Source organism: Podarcis vaucheri (genome assembly GCF_965113315.1).
Source record: "Podarcis vaucheri genome assembly, chromosome: 8".
Taxonomy (NCBI): domain Eukaryota; kingdom Metazoa; phylum Chordata; class Lepidosauria; order Squamata; family Lacertidae; genus Podarcis; species Podarcis vaucheri.
Genome location: NC_138766.1, coordinates 34,114,713 through 34,137,529, shown reverse-complemented (window position 1 = coordinate 34,137,529; position 22,817 = coordinate 34,114,713).

Genomic DNA, 22,817 nt, shown 5'->3' with positions numbered 1-22,817 from the left:
CTATAACTCATAATACTACACACACACACACACACACACACACACACACAGCTCACTTAAAAGTTACATTAAATACTTTGAATAAGAAGGTTTTTAATTGCATTTGAAATTCTTATTCTTGAGGATTCCACCTGGGCTTGCTTCCACGGCAGTTCAAGACATTTTGGCACCTGAGGTGAACCACAAAATGGCATCTCCCCTCCCCACCAGGGAAAAAGGGGCGAATGAAGGTCTACATCAGAAATAAGGGGGGATAAATATCTGCATTTGGGATCTGTTGCCCCTATGGATCCTGCCGCCTGAGGCAGTCACTTCACTTTGCCTCCTGAGTGGGCTGGCCCTGCCTGCTTCACCACTCCTTTATTAGTCTAGAAACATATCATTTGAAGCAATGCTTCCTCAGAAAATCTTACCAAATGAAAGAACTGAACACTGGAAGTCTGTCACATACTGTGAGTCTTTACTTTATGGCCCTGGGAACTGGCACAGATACTTAGCTAATAATGTATTGTGTAGTTAGGCCCTAAGCCTAATAATTCCTTGCTCCTTTTTCTAACTGGGGCAAAGAAAGTCGGCTTTAATAGCCAGCTTGTGAAATTCTTCTACTTGTGTAGTTTTGCCCTCTTTAGCAGCCCAGGACAATACCCCATGGTGGGAGGGAGAGTCTGATCTAAGGCCACCTAATAAGTTCATGACTAAGATAAAACATGAGCCAGGGATTTTGTCTGGGACACACACAGCTCACACTTTTAGCCACAATATCACACCAGTCCTTGGATTTTCTATGAATTTCTTGAAGCTTGTGAAACTCTGTGTCGTATTAATACTAATCAAAGTGTGTGTTTCATTTCACAGTGCTAAAGAACCTCTCATAAATGCACTTAATTTAAGCAAATGGGAAAAGGGAGTCTTTATCACATAGTCAGTAATTGCTCCTTTGCAATACAAAATATCATCTAACTACATAATGGCAAAGCTATTTTTCTAACAGGTATTATATGCTCAAAAGACCACAGGGGCTTCACTTCCAGCCCCAAAGATGCTCTCTGTGCTTGTTATTTGAGTCTATCAGGTATTGTAATTATGTAATTAGGCAGTTTTTAAAGACTGTTTTAGGCACCCAATAGATTAAAATGGCTGCTTTGAAACAGATTTTGGACTGATGTGTAATTACATAATTAAGTCTATGAAGTGAAAAAATCTTTACAAAAAAGTCCAGGGAAAAAATGAAATACGGTAGATTTTTGAACTCTGGCAAAAGCAGATGACGACCGAGGAGCAAAAAAATATATTATAATAATGGGGGGGGGGCGTCTTCCAAGGCTTAATTTCTTTTCAAGTGAATGGTTATTTTATGAACTGAAAAACCATGAACAGGAAAGATTGACCTTGTGAGCCTCTGTCCAGCCTTGGACTAGCACATTCAACGCTGGACCAGCCCTCATCCACCACTGTGTCTATCCACTTGCAGGATGTTGACAATAGTCTAAGCTCCACCCTTCTGGCAATAGGACCATTTTTATTTCAACCACATGGTAAATGTCTTATGATTCTTTAGTATGTAAATTATACATCTGTTAGCCGGGTTACAAAAGAACAAAAGCATTGTCCAGCCAAAAGTCATTTTTAAAGTCCCGTTGATTCCAACAGGAAATAATTAAGCACAAGCTTAAATGCCAGTGAAATCAAATGGATGCAACTTTGGGCTGGATCATGCCCATGGTTTGTGCAATATGGCAAGGAACCATGGATGTCTGTACACTGCAATGTAAATGTAACCTGGATTGCTCTGTCCTAACATTGAATGGAAGCTCACCAGGCAAAATACAGGAAGACAGGACAGAACTGCAGTACATTGGAGAGCTCCAAGTGAGAGACATTTTCTAAGACATCTAGAACTAAACTGGGGGCTTATCTCCACTTACCTTTCCTCCACTCTTTTCAGACATGGTCCATGCTTTAAAGCTCCCTGTCCACACACTGTTTTGTTTTACCCCAGAGCTTTCCCTGTGAAAACCTGCTCTTTACTGCTGAAGAAGAGCATACTACAATACGTGGACCTGTGCCTAGAAAGAGAAGGGCAAAAGTTAAGTGTAGATAACCCCTGAGGCCTCTTATACTTTCAGGGCCATATGATTATGATTTTGCAACATCTGGGATCGATTCATTTATTTTGCATCTAAAAACTACCCAGTCTATTAGGCCTCACTCTTTCTTTATATCATTAGCCATTACGAAACATTTGAGCCTGTGGGCTTGGAAGCACCTTTTTGCGTCCTTTCCAAGACACAATTGAACATATGATGGCGTGCAGGAGTGAGAGCTCTTCAATACAGCTGTGATTTGCACAGCACTGGAAAAGTAGGAAACAATTGAGGACATTTCCATTTTTATTTTACAGTTATGTGTCATGGTTCAATGATGTAATGCCAGTACACCTCTCAAAGGGACTTTTAGTGATATTTGCTTTTCAGAAGTGCTGTAAGGAGCCAATATACCTCTGTGCTTGTGCATTACTTAGGCTGCAATTCTGAACACACTTACTAGGGAGTAATTCCCATGGAACACAGCAAGAATTACTCACAAGTAAAGGTACACAGATTTGTGCTGTTAGGAAGCAAATTTGGTTTATAATTTACATTAATTTTCCATATTGATAAAAATATATTTACAGAGACTCTAGGCAAGTAGCAGTGTCCCTCTCAATCTACTAATACTATGTTAAGGGCAGCATTGTGATACTGTAGATGTACTGTTGTCTCTCATTCTGCAATCCTACACATCTGAACCGACATATCCACCTTCATAGCTGCAACAGCAAAAATTATGTCTATACTCTGTTTTGTATTTTGCACCAGCCAAGTGCTGTTATTTCCATATAGCAGTACAATATAGTTTGTCTGGATTTTGGGCTATCATCCCACAAAACTAATCCTTTTGGCAGGATCTTCTAGAATCCTCAAAGTATCTGGGTTTGTTTCTTTTTTGTTGTTGTTTAGTCGTTTAGTCGTGTCCGACTCTTCGTGACCCCATGGACCAGAGCACGCCAGGCACTTCTGCCTTCCACTGCCTCCCGCGGTTTGGTCAGACTGCTTTAAACTTTAAACTTCTTTTTAGTTTCCTCAAATTTCCTCTTGTAGGTGGTTGGCATTATGTTACACATCACCATATCATAAGTAAGGAAGAGGGAGAGGCATTCAATTTAGTTCACACTGAAAGATAAATTTACTGAATCTGTACATACTTTCTGAAACAATACATGAACCAAAACACAGCCATCCTTTGAAATATGAACTTATCCAAATTTTGCCCTGCAAAACTGATCTTACCTGCATGCCTCATCCATTTCATTTCTCCTTGCAATCTTCATGGCCAGTGTAAGACATTTTGCCACCTTCAGGCGGAGCAATGCATGGCACCCTTCTTACAACGCCAAGTGCATAGCATCCAAGACTAGTCAAATTATTCTGGCACCTGAAGCAGAAAATCCCACAAGTGCTTCCCCCACCTCCCTGACAGTTAAAACACAACAATAATACATTAAACACCTAACAATTTCCCGACTTTTCATGAGGCAGCAGCCTCACCTTGGAAGCAAGTCTTTCTGTCTGAATTGCTTCCTCCCTCCATTTTATTTTCCCCTACACGGCTCTTCAGATCTCATTTTCTCCAGCTTGCTGTGCCTCTCATATCTTCCAGACATGCAAAAACCCACCTTGTGCATTTATTTCAGTCACATTTTCATTCCACGGCTTTTGATTTCAACCCAAATGCTGCTGCATGAGCTTATGCGGCTTCTGTTTTCATGCTGGCCTTCCTGAACTTGGGCCTACAATGTACAGAATGTTCTGGAAGCCCTTTCTTTCTCTTTCTGTCTTTCTCTCTTTCTCTCTTTAAATCCCCCCTCCTCAACACGCAAAATGCAACCTTATCAAACTCCGTTGTTATGTGTTCAATATTTCTCCTCATTAACGATGTGAAATCTTCGTGTGTGTGTGTGTGTGTGTTTTAAAAGAAAGCCTGCCTTGAATTTCTTGAAGATAGCGGTAATGAAGCTCTGAAGAAATAGTCAGGGGACTGCGGCTAATTAAAATGCAACAGGGTGTAGAAGTAAAGGTAGCTGCCACAGCTCACTATGCCATGTCTCTGGTAATCAGCAGTCCCTGGTTTACCCACACTAATTGACAGGAGACACGGCGTTTCTGAGTGCACACACACCGCTAGCGTTTAATGGAGCCGGCACACACTGCTCTCCCTGCCTGACTTGTCTCATTATTGGCCTTGAACTGGCAAAGGTCATCTGGTGGTGCTGCTTTCATCAAGATGACAGGTGTCTGCGGATCTTCCCTTTGTAGTATTATAATAATTTGGCACTTGTCTTATCCTGTACATGAATTAGCAATCTGATCCTTAAGATGGGGATGGATAAAAGAGACTTGCCTGCCACACAGCTAAGAGCAGAGCTCCTTCAACGGTGTGAAAATTACCAAGCACAGACAGGGAAAGTCAGGGTGGTGGTGGTAGAATGAAGCCATGCACAGCATTTCCTTTTCCTTTTATACTGAAAATTTAATGGCAAAAATAGCAAATGTTCCTGCCATTGCATGTGGAAAGTGTATTCTCTTCTGCATTGTTAAAAATCAGCTGTCATGGCCAGTTTCCCTTCAGTGAGCGGATACCGAGCACGTTAGAAACCATTTGTGTTCTCTCTCTCACACACACACACACACACTTGTATATCTCTCTCTGTATGTGTGCTAAGGGCAGCCAATGTGGTGCTTTCTAGATGCTGTTGGCCTGCAAATCCCTTCATCCCTGCCAGTTGATCATGCTGGCTGGGGCTGATGGGCTGACTAAAGCAATCTGGAGGCAGTGGCAAACTTTGGGCTCTCAAATTTCAGTGGAGCCATGAGTGACGCTAAAATTCACATATCATGCTCTGTTCTGCAGCATTGTTTTGGAGCCCCCTGCAGGGTGAGACTGCACCAGTCGTGCCACTCTAAAAACCCCTCTGCTGGAGCGCACCACCAGTTTTGGGTCATATGAAATTTGTGATATGCGACTCATACACATATGCACCAAAAATATTCACAAATGTTATTGGGATACCTCAGACTGTTGTTCTTCACTGCCCTGGAGGGAAGTGCTAGATCTAGCAGGCTTATACCACAAGAGGATCAGTTTTGTTTGGAGAGTAGGGGAAACCTCTTGACAAGGGAGCCAGTGATTTAGAGGGGTGGTCTAAAACTCATTCTCTTGAGGTCTTCAGACAGAAGCTGGGCAGTCATATGTTGGGGGTCTTCTAGGATTTTCTACATTGAGCAGTTGGGCTCAATGACCTGCATCCCAACTCTATGATCTATCTTTCATTGAAATTCCTACGTATGTTTTCATTTTTTAAAAAGGATCCTCCACATTTTCTGTTCCTGCTTTTGGTAAAATTCACTGGTAACTATCATCAGAGTTTCTGCAGAGAATCCACAAAGTATTACAGTTGAATAAATCCCACACAAAAAGCTTTGTAGAGCTAAAGTAATAATAAACACTGAAAGCTGTAAAGGAATGGATAATCTATAGGGGAAATCAAGATGGAAACGGAGACCTTAATAATGCTCCCTACCCAAAGTGAAAATGGGAAAGTGGCTATTCTTCTCTCCATTACATAGCGCTGGTCGCCTCTACTGATAATCTCACGTTGTTTGATTTTATGTTATTCTTGCTAGGATGGATTTCTGTAATTATCTTTAGGAAATAAAGACTAAAATTCAACACACATACGCAAAATTGCAGCAGCAAAAGCAAGAACTATTTTTCACTTTGAATTTAACTCTTGGATCTCTCCCAAAGCCCAGAATACTTTTCAACAAGCTTGTAAGATGCTCAGCCAAAAGGTACTATGATGAAAAGCAATTTCTCATCTACTGCCTATCAGAGGACCTGGCTTCTTGTCACCTTTCCTGTTATGAATATTAATCAGCGTTCTCCCCATTCATTTTCCCCAATTTATTCACATCTATCTTGCCTTCCTATATTAAAAAAGCAAAATATAATTAGCCACCACGTGAACTTTTAGCCTGCTCAGATACCACTGAAAGAGATTCCAGTTTTGTTAGTGAACAGCATACTGATCAAGAATGGAGAATGCTAATGAGGCAGGTTTCTTTATTATCTTCAGCACTTCTGACAACTCAACGACTGGACCACAAAGATGGGAAGAGATTTCGGGATCTTGTTTCTAGTAATGAAATGCAGATGAGATGTGCCTGTGGATTATGTCCTCTAACCCCAAGGAGGTATTAGATTCCCATGGCCCTTACTTTCAAATCATGCGGGAGTGTTTCATGTGGAAGACCCATTTGGTACATCTGATTTTTGAGGCCTGCTGGATATATTGTACTGGTAAGCAGAACCCAAAGTAGGTCTGTCCAATGACCTATTACAATGTATATGCAAATCTTTAAAAGAGGAGTGGGGAGCTTATGGTTCCCCAGTTGTTGCTGGACTCCAACCTCCATCATCCCTTACCATTGGCCATGCTGGCTGGGGCTGATGGGAGTTGGATTCTAACAACAGCATGATGAACAGTAAGCAAATCTAGCAGATATTGGTTAGAGCATGGTGCCAAGGTTTCAGGTTTGATCCCGTGTGGGACAGCTGCATATTCAGATTGGACCAGATGTAACTTTTCCCCAGGTCTAGATGTAGGTCTAGGAAGGAGTTTCCTCAGGACCATGACAGGAGAACAAAGGGTTAAATCCCCTATCTTCTGCTGCTGTGATCCAGATAATTACCAACCAAAGCTCATACCATTTACATGTTTTTTTATAATAATAAAAAATATTCACATTACATGCAAATACGCATTGAATGCCATGTCTAGTCTGGCTCTGAGACACCTTGTGCTGTTTCCTGGAATGTAAACAGAGCATCCTGTTCTTCAATAGGTGGCCCACAGTATCAAAACAAATCTTAGGAGAAGGGCTTTTTGCCACAATCTTTTCATGGTTTTTGCATGTAACATGAACATCTCTATGCACACGACGTCTCTTCCTGAGATTGTTGGCCAGTTATGAAACACGCAATAGTGGGTTTTCAAAAATTGCTCAGAGGTGAGAGATATGGAACACAAAGACATGATGCTAGAGAGAGCTTGGAATCACCCAACACAATAGATTGGCAGTAGGCTCAGAATGCACAAGATAAAGTATTTATTTGTACAAGGAATACTAAATTTATGGAATTCACTGCCACAAAATGTAGTGTTGTCCGCTGGCTTAAAATGATTTTGAAAAATTCAGTCTTATCAACAGGTATCAGGCATGATAGTTGAATTCAACCTTCACGTTTAAAGGCAATATACTCCTGAACACCAGAAGCTGATTGCAGATAAACAAGAATGGCTGTTACCTTCATGCTCAACTTGTAAGCTTCCCAGAGGAATCCAGTGGGCCAGTGTTTGCAGTGGAATGCTGGATTTCATGTGGGGTCCTGCCACAAAGTGTTGCAGCATGGGTGCTTCTAGGCTTCCACTCACTCTATTCCATTCCCCCTCCTTCCTGGTTTTCCATCCCCACCACCACAACAGTCAGCCATCATTCTGTTGGCACTGAGCATGCTGAGTCTCCATCGAGCTATTTGGGAGTGTGTCCCCTCTTAGTTTATTTCCCCAAATATTATTTTGTACTTTCTGAAACCTTGGGGTTTCACAGCACCAGCTAACACCTCAAAGACCTTTGCACCATTGACAGCTCTCCAATCAATACGCCTTCAGCAGGCGAAGCATGTGAGGTAAGGCTACACCTGCTATAAAATCTGCACAACCTGGAGCTGTTAAAATAAGAAGAGCCTCTCTGGATCAGGCCAGCACCCTGTTCTCACAATGGCCAGTCTTATGCTTACAGCCACAAGCAGGACTTGAGTGCAGTCCTGATTTGCAATTCCCAGCAACCAGCATTCAGGGGTGCGCTTCCTCCAACAGTGGAGGTGGATACACAGAAAGCCCTGGTAGATAAAATAATAAGTTGAGAAGCTTGCACGTGGCAAAATGTCATGAACCCCTTCAGGAAGGCTACCTAACTTAAATCGTGGGGAGGATTTGTTTGTTTCCAGCAAATGGAAATAAAAATGAATGGATCTCACTGATTCAAGCCTGGACTTGTATAATGCACTCCCTCCATCACTCTCCTTCCTGTTCCTGTTCCTCTTATTCTTTATTAAATACATCATAGGTCAGTATGTCTTCATATGAATCACTGACCTAAACTTAACTCCTGACTGTAGAATAATGCTGAGAACTGTCCAAGGTCACTGTATTCCTTTCCTTTTCTCCTTTCTCCACCCTCACCCAGTTATTTCCCCCACCCCGTCTCCTCCAATGCACCCTGCTGTTCAGGCTATTTGTTTGGATGCTCTGTTTGTTGGGTTCTTTTTTTTTTAATCCACGGTTAGAGATATTGTGGAAAACCATCATCCTGTGACGAAGAGCTGCAGAGTGCCCGAGGTAGGAAAATGCTATTTATTCCCATAATGACTTTTATGAACAAATGGAATGAAGTGAGATGTGTTTTGAAAATTTGACCATTCATCACTAAAAGCCTATTTCCTGATCTTGTACATGCATTGGTTATACTACCTGCCATCTAGAGAAAACAAAATGTATTGTGTATAAAAGCAGATTGCTGCATGGAGCTAATTTCTCTCCTTTAATGAATAGATTTATGGAGAATATGCTATTCTCTTTAAAACTGGTTTGTTTGTTTTTAAGGAGGGATGGGCTACTATGGGCAGACAACAACAACCCTTAGGCATCTACTATATTAAAGACACACAAACATGTATTATTATAGCATTTGATCACTCCATAACATAACACATATCTGCCTTCCTATTGTTTTATGAAGGAAAATATTGGGCCTTTAATAGAGAGAGGCTAGATTTCTCACAGATCTTTAAGAGGTGACCTTTCCAAGACATGCTGGCACAGGAGGCAGAAAATCTAATTGTCCCTTCCCTAGCTGAAACAATCATAATGAATAAATAAATAAGCGATAATTAACATCCTTTAATGATGAGCCAAACTGATCCTGTGCCTTATGGTAGGATTAATAGTAGATATGCTAGATAAATGGAACCTCCATGTCCAGTGAACTTCTGAGTAGACCAACCAGAAGCATCTCTTTGGTTGCTATCGGAAACAGAATACTGGAAGTGATGGACTTTCCATCTGCTACAGCAAGGGTGAGGAGCATGCGACCATATAGATGGTGTTGGACTCCAACTCCCACAATCCCTAGCCAGCATAGCCAGTGTTCAGGGGCAATGGAAGTTGTAGTTCAGCAGCATCTGGGAAGCCACATGTTACTACAGCAAGCCACCTTCTCAGGGCTGTGAGATTCAAGACGAATCTTGCCATTCTCAAACCCAAGTCCTCAGCTCTGAATAATATCCTGCACTCTCTCATCTACTGGCAGGGCTCTGACAAGTGTGTTGCAGAGACAGGAGGTGAGAGGATTCACCCGGGGGGGTGATTTATGGGGAGATAGGCATCAGAGATGGAGATGGGTGCACAGGACATGTTGGAGGAAGAGGGTGTTCAGGTAAGGGACATGCCAGCCTAATTCCTGCCACCCCCTGCCCTACTGTCTCCTAGAACGAGGAGGGGCTAGAAGAGGTAAGAGGACAAACCTCAGGTTGCACGTGAGCCCCTCATCAGATGTGGATACATAAGCTGGGGTTGGGGGCACATGGTCCCACTGTTGCTGCAACTGCTCCACAAGACACAGACCTGGGGACAGTTGCTTAGAGGCTAGAAGCATGAGCGTGTACATCCAGTGCACCATGCTTTAAAAGAATTAACTATCAGAAATGTGCCTTCGTTGGCTGGGGGTGCCTGGGAAATCTGCCACTTTTTTTCACCATTAGATCAGAGAAGGCCACAGCCAAGTATCGTGGCCATCACTACCTTAATTCTGGGTGCACACTTGCAGTTATTACATTGCCACTGCCTCATAAGCTACCAGTTTGCAAAAAACTGTTCATTTATTCTCATTTTCTCAAAACACATATCAAGAAAAGTAAAGTGGCAGGTAAGGGTATTTTCTTCTTTTTTCTTTTCAGGTTCAAGACAGCTAGCAAAACATGCCAGCCAAACTGTGCTTGCCCCTATTTACTAAGCAGGAATAGGATTTGGGGGTTTAGTGGAATAAAAATGTAATTGAAGGGTGTATTAATACTGAAGTTATTTCCATGAATTCTGACATGATGGAGAAAGGTCACTGCTTTATTTGCAAAAGAGGTGGACATTTGATCAAAAAAGAAACACATGTCCGCCACTACAGTTTGGTCCAGTAAGAACCTTTTTCCTGAAGTGGGTTCTACTCCAATAGATTTATAGGGTTTGAAATCCTACAGCTCTTTTGTAGAGGTCAGTGCTGATAAACTGGTGGCTACTTGCAACCATATGAATCTGAATATGTTATGAAGTATTTTTAAAAGCAGGCACACATTTGAAGCACTGTCAAATTATGAAAGTGTAAGATAATCAGCCTTGGGAAATTACTGCACAGAGGGAGACAGGAAAGGGGTTTCTGTGTGCCTGGAAATGTAAAAGAAAAATACTATTGAATTAAAAGAAAATCATCAGATGTGCATAATAATAGCAATTTAAAAGCTGTTTGATAATGATAATAATTGCCTTCCATACAAAACCCTAGACATTTAAAATGGCATTTATCATACAAAGGTGCTTTTAAGACAATTGACCTTGTATGGTTTCTCTGAAATATCCGAAGAGTTCTTCAGGTGTCCTTATGTAGTGCTAGTAATCCTGATCTCTTGAGACATATTTTGAAAGGGATGCTTTCAACAGCACCTGTATAGATGTATGGGGAAAATATATAATTCTAGATTAGGGGACAATTTGTGCTTTAAATCACCCCAAGTGCATGCAACAACTCAGCACATGGAATGGGAACTCATTCTCAAGTACAAAGGTGCAAAAAAACGAGGCTTGTAATACTACAGTGAAAAGTGCTTTGTTCCTGTGATGAGCTGCTGCATAGAAATGACTTGCCACACAATTGCCACCATGTGGAGGGATTTAATATGGCCTTTCTGTTACAGCGTAAGATGGGAACTAGTCAGGAGGGTGGGGATGCTTCTGTCTCAATCCACTTGCAGTTGTGCTGAAAAGTAAGAGACAGAAAAAGAAGACTTTATCAGCATCATCCTGGTCTGGTGCTGTGCAGAATATACAGGAGGCACGATTCCAGACTTACAGTGAAAGGACAACTTTGCACAGTCACTTTTGACCCTTTCTCCTGCATCATGTTCCCACCAAATGAAGAGATATGCATGCAAAGAGGAATAATGACCTTCTTGCCATCATACTTCCATTGACAGTAAAAAGTGTCGATGACAGCCTTTGGTTCGTACTTTAAACCACATAACTTGTTTGCACGGCTGCTAAAATAATAATAATAAAAACCCCAACCCCAACGGACTCATTCCATGTTTCTGATTTGCTAAGACCGGTCTAGAAATCACAAAAGATCACAGAAGTGGAAATAAACTCATAGTGTATTACTAACCTTTTGTTTGATTAACAAACAAATTAAATGAATTGACTGTTGTTTTGTTCATAATAGTGATTGTTTCCTCTCCTATATCATTCTGATAAGGACAACAACAACAACAACAACAACAACAACAACAACAACAACAGACTGATAAGGAAATTGACATGGCATAAAAGTAAGGATGCTAGATACAAATGAAGAAAAATCTAAATACTGTAAATGGGTATGTGGGTGTATGCCTGCTTGTATTGGTGTGTGGAAATATGGTCTTATTAGAAAAGTCATTTTCAGAGTGGGGAAAGAGAGAAAGAGAATGCCATTAAGAAGAACGGCGAGAAATCAACCAAACAAAGACGAGGGGCTATGAAACTGGCGATAAAGCAGAATTAGAGGTAAAAGAAGCCAAGCAGGAATACAGTCTGGAAGGTCAATTGATAAAATGTGTAGCAAGCACTGAACCAACACCAATCAATACAGCTCAGTATGAACCGAATCACAGCCTAATAACCACATCACATCCATTTTATGGTACTATCTATCACAGGAACAGCAGGAAGTAGTGGCAATTCAACTTACTGCACACTCCAGTGGACTGGCTTCACTCAAGGCTTCCAACATGGTTTTGCTGACAGTAAGGCAGCAGAGCTGCCTTAGAACAGAAGCTACTGAAATAATATGCAAACAAAATCTTACACTGGACCACTGAGATTAAGAGAGGCAGGGCACGATGTTCCAGGGTGATTAGGATTCAGAACATCAAGGACCCCATCGGGGAAATGAAATAGCAATGATGGGGAAAGGAGATCAACAAGGGTCAAAAGGGAAAGCCACCGACAAAAGTGCAAGGAGAATAAATGATCAGGAATAAGTGATGTAGCAGAAAAACACCAAAAAGAACAAGTTTAGTTGGTTGGAACATTAACCACAGCACTGAAAGCAAAGACCACTTCTACAACTGTTGTTAAGAAAGCCATTTTTTCTATATTAGAATTCAAATGGTATTTTCTTTTTTTTCATGTAAAGCATAAATTTCATTTTTCCCCCCATTAGGACTTTGGTCATGGGTGTAGCCAAGGGGGGCAGGAGGGCAGCTCCCCCCCCCCAGATCAAGTAAAACAATAGAAATACTTTACTAACTGACCAATCACGTTGGTTCTGCCCCCCCAACAAAAGTCCTGCCCCTTCCTAACAAAGTCCTGCCCCCCCCCACAAGAATCCTAGCTACGCCCCTGACTTTGGTGCTGAAGTCTGGTTCCCAACTTGGACATAAACTGGGATATAATGTTGACATCAAGGGGGTAATGCATGTTTTCAGATTAACAGCTCCTATAATTCCGCTGAACCCTCCAGAGTAGATCTGAGCAGTATGGTGGGGAGAGAGGGGAGAACTTCCATGATGGAATCCAAAACTATTACTGTATGTACCGTACATGAGTGCCAAGACTTCCTTGAATGCAGCCCAACGTACAAATCAGGCCTTTGGCCAAGACCGAACAAAGGTAGATTTTAATGTCCAAAAACAAGCTTAGTTCCTACTGAATTTCTTTGAACTATGGTGGCTAACTCTTGAAACACGTTCAACCACATACATACTGTGTTTCTGGGATTTCAGTTGCAACAAAAGAACTACTTTTATCTTATGGCAGCTCTGCCTTGCCAATAGTTCTCAGGTTTTCCCACGTTATCCAAAGCACATTTCCCCCCTAGGAGAATTATCTTTTTTAAGTAGTTCACTGGCAGTATTGATTTGTCCACATTATTCTGTTATTCACCTTCCAGGCATCCTACACATCTGGAGGCAACCTAAGGCCCAGGGGTCAGATGTGGCCCAATTGCCTTTTCAATCTGGCCCGCGGACGGTGCGGGAATCGGCGTGTTTTTACATGAGTAGAATGTGTCCTTTTATTTAAAATGCATCTCAGGGTTATTTGTGGGGCGTAGGAATGTGTTCATTTCTTTTTTCCAAAATATAGTCTGGCCCACCACATGGTCTGAGGGATGGTGGAGCGGCCCATGGCTGGAAAAGGTTGCTGACCACTGACCTAAGCCTTGTTCAGGCATTATTTCCTGAACGGGAAAGAGCTGCCCATGGAGGAGGCATCCACTCAATATCTTCATGCAATCTCTGTTCCTGACCTTCCCATGTTGAAGGAGAAAGGTCGGAAAGGAACTATTTGCCTGCATTTGCTTGAAGATGTGCAGATCCCTCAGTGCATTGATAAACCAGAGTTCCTAATCACGTGTAGGCTTCTCCTTCAACTTCAGGCATTCCCCTCAAATGTTGGAAAGTCAAAGAAAGTCAAAGGGCAAGGACAGGGTTGTTGGATGCAGGGCTTGAGAGAGCTATATGACTCTACCTGTATGACATATGCTTATATCCACCCCCCCTAAATAGTTCTAGATTAAGAGCTTGCTTTAAACCCATGCTTCTCTGAATCAGGATATACAGTGGTACCTCAAGTTAAGTACTTAAGTCATTCCGGAGGTCCGTTCTTAAACTGAAACTGTTCTTAACCTGAAGCACCACTTCAGGTTAAGCTAATGGGGCCTCCCGCTGCCGCCACGCCGCCAGAGCACGATTTCTGTTCTCATCCTGAAGCAAAGTTCTTAACCCGAGGTACTATTTCTGGGTTAGCGGAGTCTGTAACCTGAAGCATATGTAACCTGAAGCGTATGTAACCCGAGGTACCACTGTATTCATAAAGCTAAATTATTTATGTTCCACTTCAGATTGTAAGAACAATCCATGGTTTGTTGTTACAAGACCAAGCTTCTATTACTATTATTATTATTATTATTATTATTATTATTATTATTTCTTATTTATTCTTATTAATTTACCATATTTTTCTGTGTATAAGATTAGGTTTTTTCCCTAAATGTCAAAAATTAAGGGGCGTCTTATACACTGGACCATCCCCCCCCATTTTCTTAAATCTGAGTCCCCCAAAATAGGGGGCGTCTTATACATGGGGGTGTCTTATAGATGGGAAATAGTGTAATTTGCATAATAAAAATAATTAAAACAATTAAAAATGCTAATGTATACAAACTAATAAAAAAATACATTTAACGATTAGAACCTTGGGCTCATATGAACCTTCATGCCCTCACCTCCCCCTTTGCATATAAAGGGGGAGGAGATAAAACTTCAGCTTTTAAACTACCTCCAGTTGCTTGCTGCTTTGAGAAGGAAGAGGGAAGGAGAAGACATGTGCAATAATGAGTCATGGTTTGTGACTTATTATTGCACATGTCTTCTCCTTCCCCCTGAATTACCTCTGAACCATGCAGTAAAGAATTCAGATTTAGGAATCTATCCTGATTCAGGAGATTCAGCCATCACAGAAAAGGCTCTGCTCTGTGTAGACCATATTGGGAACAGACAGGTTGATCTCAAAATTCAAGGGTGAATTTTGGGTGGAGGGGTTCCTTAACCAAGTCTTTTTGAAGAGGGCTTGGAAACAGACTGGTAGCCACTGGGGTTTAAAACAACCATTGAAATAGCATCTGCCTAACATCTAATATCAACATCACAACAGAATTTGAAAGATACTCATTTGATCAATACAACACCTTACACCACAGGGAAAGCTTATAACCTTTCGCCACAGGTGACACCCAGTATGGCTTGCCACCTAGAGTGTCCACTGGCTAAAATCAGGAAAGTAAAAACGTTTTCCACTATCAAATTCACTATGAGAGAAGAACACTGTGGTAATAAGGAAGTCAGCATGCAGTACAGATCATCGTGAGGAGCTGCACGAACTATTGAGAGCCATATATATCTATTTTATGTGCTTTGTTTTCTGAAATGTCTCGATAAGAGGGAACCTACTGATCATCCTTAAGCGTGCCTTTCAGTTTTAGTTTCATCGAAGTTTCTTTCCCGTTTGTTTGTTGGTTTATTTATTTTTTTTAAAAAAAAATTAAATTGGCAGTAGCCAATTTAATGACAAGGACACCCCACTGAGTTTGAAGCCCAGAAAGCTATTGTCTCCCCGGTCTATGCATCCTAGGCTGCGTTAATGCTCCCTATAATGCGACTAATAACCAACCAACGGCAATAAATGCATTGTCATCTCATTGCGGCGCCCTGCAATATAGCTGGAGCTGTGATACTGACAAATGAACCTGTGTAATCACTTTAGATTTCTTTGTTACATCTCACAGTGTGAAGATGGCTTCGGCTCAGCACGTCACAAAACAACAAACAAGAGCTATTGCTGTCTCCCCCATCAATCTCTGCTTATTTTTGTCATCCACATCCTTGCAGAACCTACCCGCCCTTGCTCACCACCAGTCTTCCCACAAAAGTAAAGTCAACAGTGTTAAAGGCTTTATTCCAGCAGTTAAGACAAGATGGAGCTTTGATTTTCTTTCCCCTACGGTTTCTTTGTAAACAGTTATTATGAGAAGGAAAGAAAATGTGCCGTAGAGCTGGGAGGGGGGTGGAGAGAAAGTGAACTTTTGCTACTTTCCAATCCTGGGGTTTTTTTGCATGGGGGAGCGGGGAGCAGCTTCTCATTAAAATCCAGTTGCGGCTGACATTTTCCCCTTTACCTTTTCAATCTTTTTATAGTTTCAAATCATTAACTATCAGCGTGAAGCTCAAAAGGTAGTTCTAGCCATCTATGAAACAGTGACACATTTGACAATAATGCTTTTGAAGAGCTTGTCACATCCTCTCCCCAAACAAGTCTCATTAATGCTCAAAACTGTCTCTCACTGCTTCTTTTCTCCTGGTTTCTCTCTAATTAGCTTGGGGGTTTTTGATATATTTTTTTTAATGCTCCCTCGTTCCACAGTTTGAGATTAGGAGGAGGAGGAGCGGGGAAGAGGAGCGGAAGAGGTGGATGTCATTTTCATGAACCCCAAGGCCAAGTTAATCAGAAGAATTAATGACTCTATTACCCATTAGACTAGGGGCTATAGTGCTTACATCCCGACACCCATGCTTTTTCATTTTGCTCAGAAATGTAAACTTTTGCTCCTTCCTACTGAGCATATGTCTAGCCGCAAACATACAAAGTCAACAGAGGGGCAGGGCTGATTCATACATTCAGCAGAATCAAGTGGCAAGAAGGGTCTTGACTGCAATGACTACACACAGCTGAGGATGGAGTTGGGGTGGCATCTCTGAATGCTTCTCTGACCACTATTCACCAACAGTAGTCAGTCTGATCTGGACAGATAGGCCTCCAATGCATGATGCAGACTCCCCAAGTGTCTCTATTTTCCAGAAGCAGTCCCCGATTTACAAAAGCAATCCCAGTTTCTTATTTGATCCTGGAATGTCACGCTTTTCCTTGGGACCTCCCTATTATCATCAGAGAAATGTTGGAGGGTATGATATGACCACCCTGTTTTCATTGGAGAAAATCCTGTTCTAGCCACTGCATGATACAATACATTCAAACTGATATAATACAAAAATTCAGAACATTCAAAAACTTGCAGCCAGAAGCCAGGAAGAAGAATTGGGTCTTTACATTTCCCTGAGCCCTTGGGTGTCAAGAAGAGGCAGCATGTTGCTATGTATCAAGCCAATTATTATTGCATTCTTACTGCCAAGGAAGTGAATAAGAACTTGTAGGGCTCTTCTCTTTTAGGTCCCAAGATAACTTGGACACCTTGGGGATACACATTTGAAGGGTTGCCAACATAGATGATGAAGCAAGTTAGTTTTCTGTTGGTCCTAAGGGTGAGACCCAAAGAAGAAAAAGTGGGAGCAGCCTTACTCCGGTGTAAACGCCTCGGATCTGGGCCCCATAACCTTGTTGTTGGCATGCAGAGGGCCGGAAGGCCAGCTGGCTAGCCCCAGCTGAGCTGTTCCCTGCCAGTCATCCCGCTGCGAAGACCATCGGCCTCTGCCCGACATAAATCAGCGACCCAGGCTTTAAAGCCAGGGCACACTATCAGCAGAGCGAACTGCGCACACAGAATAGGTGTGAGGCTTGTGGAAGCATACTATAACTACAGATTTATTCATCATAAATCAGGACAAAGAAACATGTCATCTCTCTCTCTTGTCGTCTCAGAGAGAACGGGGGGGGGGGAACTATACACAACAGAAGTTCCCAGCAAGCTGTGCTGGAATGTAAACAGACATGTGACACGCAACAATTCCACACGTCTGCTCCTTAAGGTGGAATAGAAATGTCAACAGGTAACACAAGCAGGCCTCTGCTCATAAAATGGGACTTCTCCTTCCTCTCCTTCCCTCTGCATGCTCCCTATATCAGCTTTGTGGGGCTTTGTGGGGGATACAAGAGGGCCTAGGGAGAGAAGAGAATTTGCAGAAGCAAACTTCCATTGTGCAAGTAGGTAGTCATCATTAGATGTTGCTCCAAAGATTTGGAGCAAAAAATTGGGGGGGGGAACCTCCTGGCAGTATGATCTGTTTGACAGACAGCCTTTTGTTAGAGGTTTTCAAGCAGAAATGCTGTAGGAGTAGATTTCTTGTATCAACAGGAAATTACCTTTCCCACTCTATGATTCTATGAAAATTGCTATGCACCTTGACTTGGGGACTCCATTTACTATTCTGCATCAGGCGGTAAAATGTCTTCAGCCAGCCCTGCTCCGATATGCTATCTTTTTGTAATCATGGACTTACCCTGGCCCCAATATGAGATTATTAACATGAAACCCCTTCCTGCAGATGTGGAACAATAGCATCCAGGAAAAGCTTTTCCACTTGATTCTGTCAGATTATCATGATGGGTGGGATGAATCAGAAGGGCCATCTGGATGTTCTTTTAACTTCATTCTCTTAACTAGTTCAAAATGGATACATTCCATATCGGAAGGTCTGTTTCACAGAGCTGCACTTAAATTCAATATGGCCATAATGGCTAGTCTTATCAGAGGTCAATTTTACAATAATAATCCATTTAGCGTCTGAGGAATCCCCTGGAGACTTGGCAGATACCAGTAAATGGCACATTGACTGTAAAACGTGTTTCGAAACCCAGGTTTGAAGCTGTTTTGCAAACCCTGGTTAACAGGGAACCTTGTATTTGTAAAACTAAGGCTTTGGTCCAATACCCACTTACATGGGAATAAGTCCCACTGAACTCAGTGGGGTTACTTCTGAGTAGATGTGTGTAGGATTCTGCTGTAAGTCACAGTTAAGTCTCCTGGAAGGGGAAGGGAGGAGAGAGGCTGTGAGGAAGTCTACGGCCTATACCCAAACACTTAACCATGGTTAAGAGATTGGCAGAAATATATTTGTACTGGGTCTTAGAGGGCTATTATTCAATCTTACATTTCATTTTTCTTAATGTATCTATCCATAAATATCTCTTCATTGCTCCTAAATGACTTTCTGTGCTTAGAATTCAACTGAGCTCAAGGCCTATTTTAACCTGCTGTTTTTTCAAAACACTTCCAGTCATATTTTCTTTTTTTTTCAAAAACAAAAACCCTAACAGTGATTAATTTGGTTTACCATGCCAAATATAAGGAAAGAAATTGGAAACAAGGGACTTGAGAAAGTTTCAATTATTGGCCCCCAGAAATCCATAATAATAATGTTGCGTATGCATGTGTTCAAAAAATAAATAAATCTTACCACTCGTACCTGATGTCTCTTAGGCATTTAAATGAAATACCCAGAGTAGTAAAAGCAATTTAGACTTATTGAGCATCAGATTTTAATTCAGTGTGGGTTGTTATTTCTTTGCACATATATTAGTTTAGTCATCTACATCCTGACACTGTCTTTTACTGTATGACCAAGTTCCTAACTACATTTATATTCCACTCTATTTCCCCTTTATGCTTTAGTGATTTCATTACTTATTCATGACCTTCCATTGTCCGCATTATTGTTGATAATATTTTCATTGTAAAAATCAGAGGAGAAGGAGGAGGTGAAGGAGAACTCCAAATTTTTCTACTTTGAAAACAGGTAAGTGCACCAATCCAAAGACCAACTGTTGCTAGCAGGTAGCGTGAATGTGCCTGATCTTGCTTTCTACAGGGGCTTTCCCAGTGCTTCCCCTTTATGTCTGGCCATTTCTGGACGATGAATGACTATTATTACTATACATACATGACAAAAGCAGAAATCCCATTGTTGAACAAAACTTGTGATTGCCTGGGCTGTGTGGATAATGTTGCGATAGGCTGAGAATCTATAAATATATTTTCCTGGGAGTAAGTTCCATGAATCCCAGAGGTCTTCTGAATAGACTTGCATAGACTTTGAGATATACGAAGAAGTCGCAATGAATGCCACTGAAATGGTTTGACCCTGGGTCCAACTAAAGTTAGTCGTGACTGATGCTGCAATCCTATGCAAAATTCAGTAGACCTGAGTACGTAGGTACAGGATTGCACGGGTCAGCCATAGGTAACTTAAGCTCCATTACCTTAGGGGGGTAACTTTAGCTGGATGAGGTTCACTATTCAAGATTTAAGAATTAATATATGATTCAACACACACCCCTTACTGAGAAACTTGTCCTCCCTCGCTTACCAATGGAAATATAGAAGGGCACTCCTGATCGAATCAACTATGATATCAGAGGATATCAGAAATACATTATTGCATTTTGCATAGTTTTAAAAACAACAACAACAGGTGCATGGGGGCATGTCTTTTTTTAAAAACAAAACAAAACAGGTGCATGGAGACAATGTGGAGAGAGAGTTTATTCTTTTCCCCAATGTCATGATCCCAATGAAAATCAACTCCATGAAGCGGCTCATTGCTCTGAGATCAGTGGCGTAGTTCAGTTGACTCTGCACTTAATGGTTTTACTGAGTCCTGAGGAGATGATGTGTGCAGTGATATGTCCTACTATCAGTGCTTTTTCTTTTTTTAAGAAAAAATGGTACTGGTACTCGCCATGAAGTTGTTACAGTAAGTCTACGCTTTTTAACATTTGAAGAAGAAAAAGGTGCTAGGGCTACATTCCGTTGAGTTCCCCCAGAGAGAAGAAAACATTGCCTACTCTAGTTATTACAAATGTGATAAGCCACTTGGGGGCTCTCCTGCTCATTCTTCTGATGGTGGCCCTGGACTTCTGCCCTGAAGTTCTACTCCGATGGCACCAATGTCCAAGAGAAATGGTGCCTTTGGTGTCAGAGGCAGCTTCTCCCCTGGAACAAACAGTTAACTTCAGGAGAGGTGGGTTGTTATCAGAACTGCCGTGTGGGAGGAAGGGTGAACCCACTCCTTCCTGGTCTTGATCAGGCTTCTTATTTCATTTAAAAATAATAATACAACAAGACACATGAAATGCAAGCCCACATTCTTGTGTTTTCTTGTTTGGCCCTACAGATAAAGGACCTGCTGCTTGCTTGTTGAACTGCAACTCAATATGCCATCAGACGACTTGTGTCTAGCCTAGCCTCTGATTTTTCAGAGTAATCTTCTGGCTAAAAAACATGCCAGTGTGCAGCAAAAGGGACGTCTGAAGTACACTCACTGCATTCCGGGGCATTTATTTTTTTTCTGGGTAGAGAATGGTGGGTTGAGAGATGGCTTTTATTGCAGGTGGAAAAGTATCTTTGTCTTCACCCTTCGTTGTTCTGGAAAGTTCAAGGATGTTTGACAACGATGCAAATAGTGTGTCTCATAAATGGCACCAGTAGTTGGTTGGCTGCTGAATTGCCCTTTTGTTGATATCTTGATCTAGAAAGAAAACCTGCCATTTTCAGAGTGATTTTTTTCCCTGCTTGGAGGGTGTTCTTAATTAAACTGTAAAATGTCAAACATTAGTAAGAAGGAGGAGGACCCTGTAGGGAGTGAGGATGAATCAGATTTATTAGTCACTTAGCAGCAGTCTGGTAGCCCTTCACTTGAAGACATTTTATAAGGCAGTTAATAACGCAGAGCATCACCACCCTGAACTGCGCATATTGTGATCTATGGTCCATAGGGAGGAAAAAAAATAGTGGAATATTTTTTATTGTTAAAAACTAGAGAAAGAACTGCAAGTTTAGATCACCCTATGTACACTTTCCTCCAGGATTCATGCATTGGTTTCTAAGCTGCATATGTTTTTGAAATCTTATGTCTTTGTGTTGTTGTTTTTTTAAAAAAAGACCTGCTATCTAAGTTTGACAATATTTTGGTATGAGTAAAACATTCTAGGAGATGCTTCGCCCAGTATAAAGAAACAATGGAAAAGGTTGAATGAGTGATTTAGGACGAGCTGTTTCTTCCTTCAGGTCTACTGCAGTATAGGGCATGGGATGCCTTGAATTTATCCCACTGGAAGATTTAAGGGGGTCAGATGGCTTCTTGGGACCACTCTGAAGGAGCTCGATGAGTCCCACTTGCCACATCACAGCAGATATCAAACAGGGAAGTAAAACTGCAACGATGGAAGCAGGTACAAAGTATTATAAAGGTTAATCAGACATGCATGGCAAAAGGGAAGAAAAGGAGGATATGTGTAGACTCAGCCAATCCTGCTCAGGTTGCAGTGCAAAGTGTCAAATCCCCAGTATTGTGTTTGTTCTGACCTTTCTGCAGCATGAATTGATGCATCCATTTTTCTTGGCTTCACCTCCACTGCAAAAGCAGTCCCAGCTGATGGGGGGGAGGCAGTGGCAAGGTTGGTGCAGTGCAAACGCACCAGCGGCAGCACTGCATCAGCTCCAATGTTACCACCAGCGCCATCCATTCATTTCTGTCTGAATAGCCACCTGAGCAAGGCTCCTGTCCAAAATATTTCAGGTTTGCAAAGAATAACTACATGAAACTGAATGACTTTGTACCCCGTTTCATTTTGGATTAGAGCTTCCCCTGCGATAGAGCAGAATGCAACTCAAAACTCACTGCATTTCTCCAGTTACCCAGGGCATCATCCAGCAGTGCCCTGGAAAGTGTCTGAAGGATGTAACAGCTGCTGAGCTCTACCCCTGACCCTTCCTTGCTCCATCATCCCAGTCGCAACCCCAACATGCCTCCCTGCTTCAAAGTTAGAGCTGAGTCACATTGACCCTAACTAACTGCTGTCTCCAGTGCAAAAAAAGAGAAATGTCTGTGGCCTCATTAACGTCAAGGGGCTTGGGTACCCCAGCCAACTCGACACAGAGCTGCTTTTCATCGTTCAAGCTTCAACAGAAACCATGTGCTCCACATGGATTTTCCCAAGTTGTGTTTGTTGTTCAAACTTGAAGCTACTTTCTGCCATTTGCCTGCCTGAAATCTTGGTGTTCTAGCCAAAGCCTGTTTGTGAAATACACTGGACTGCATCACAGTCTGAAAAGACCCTTAAG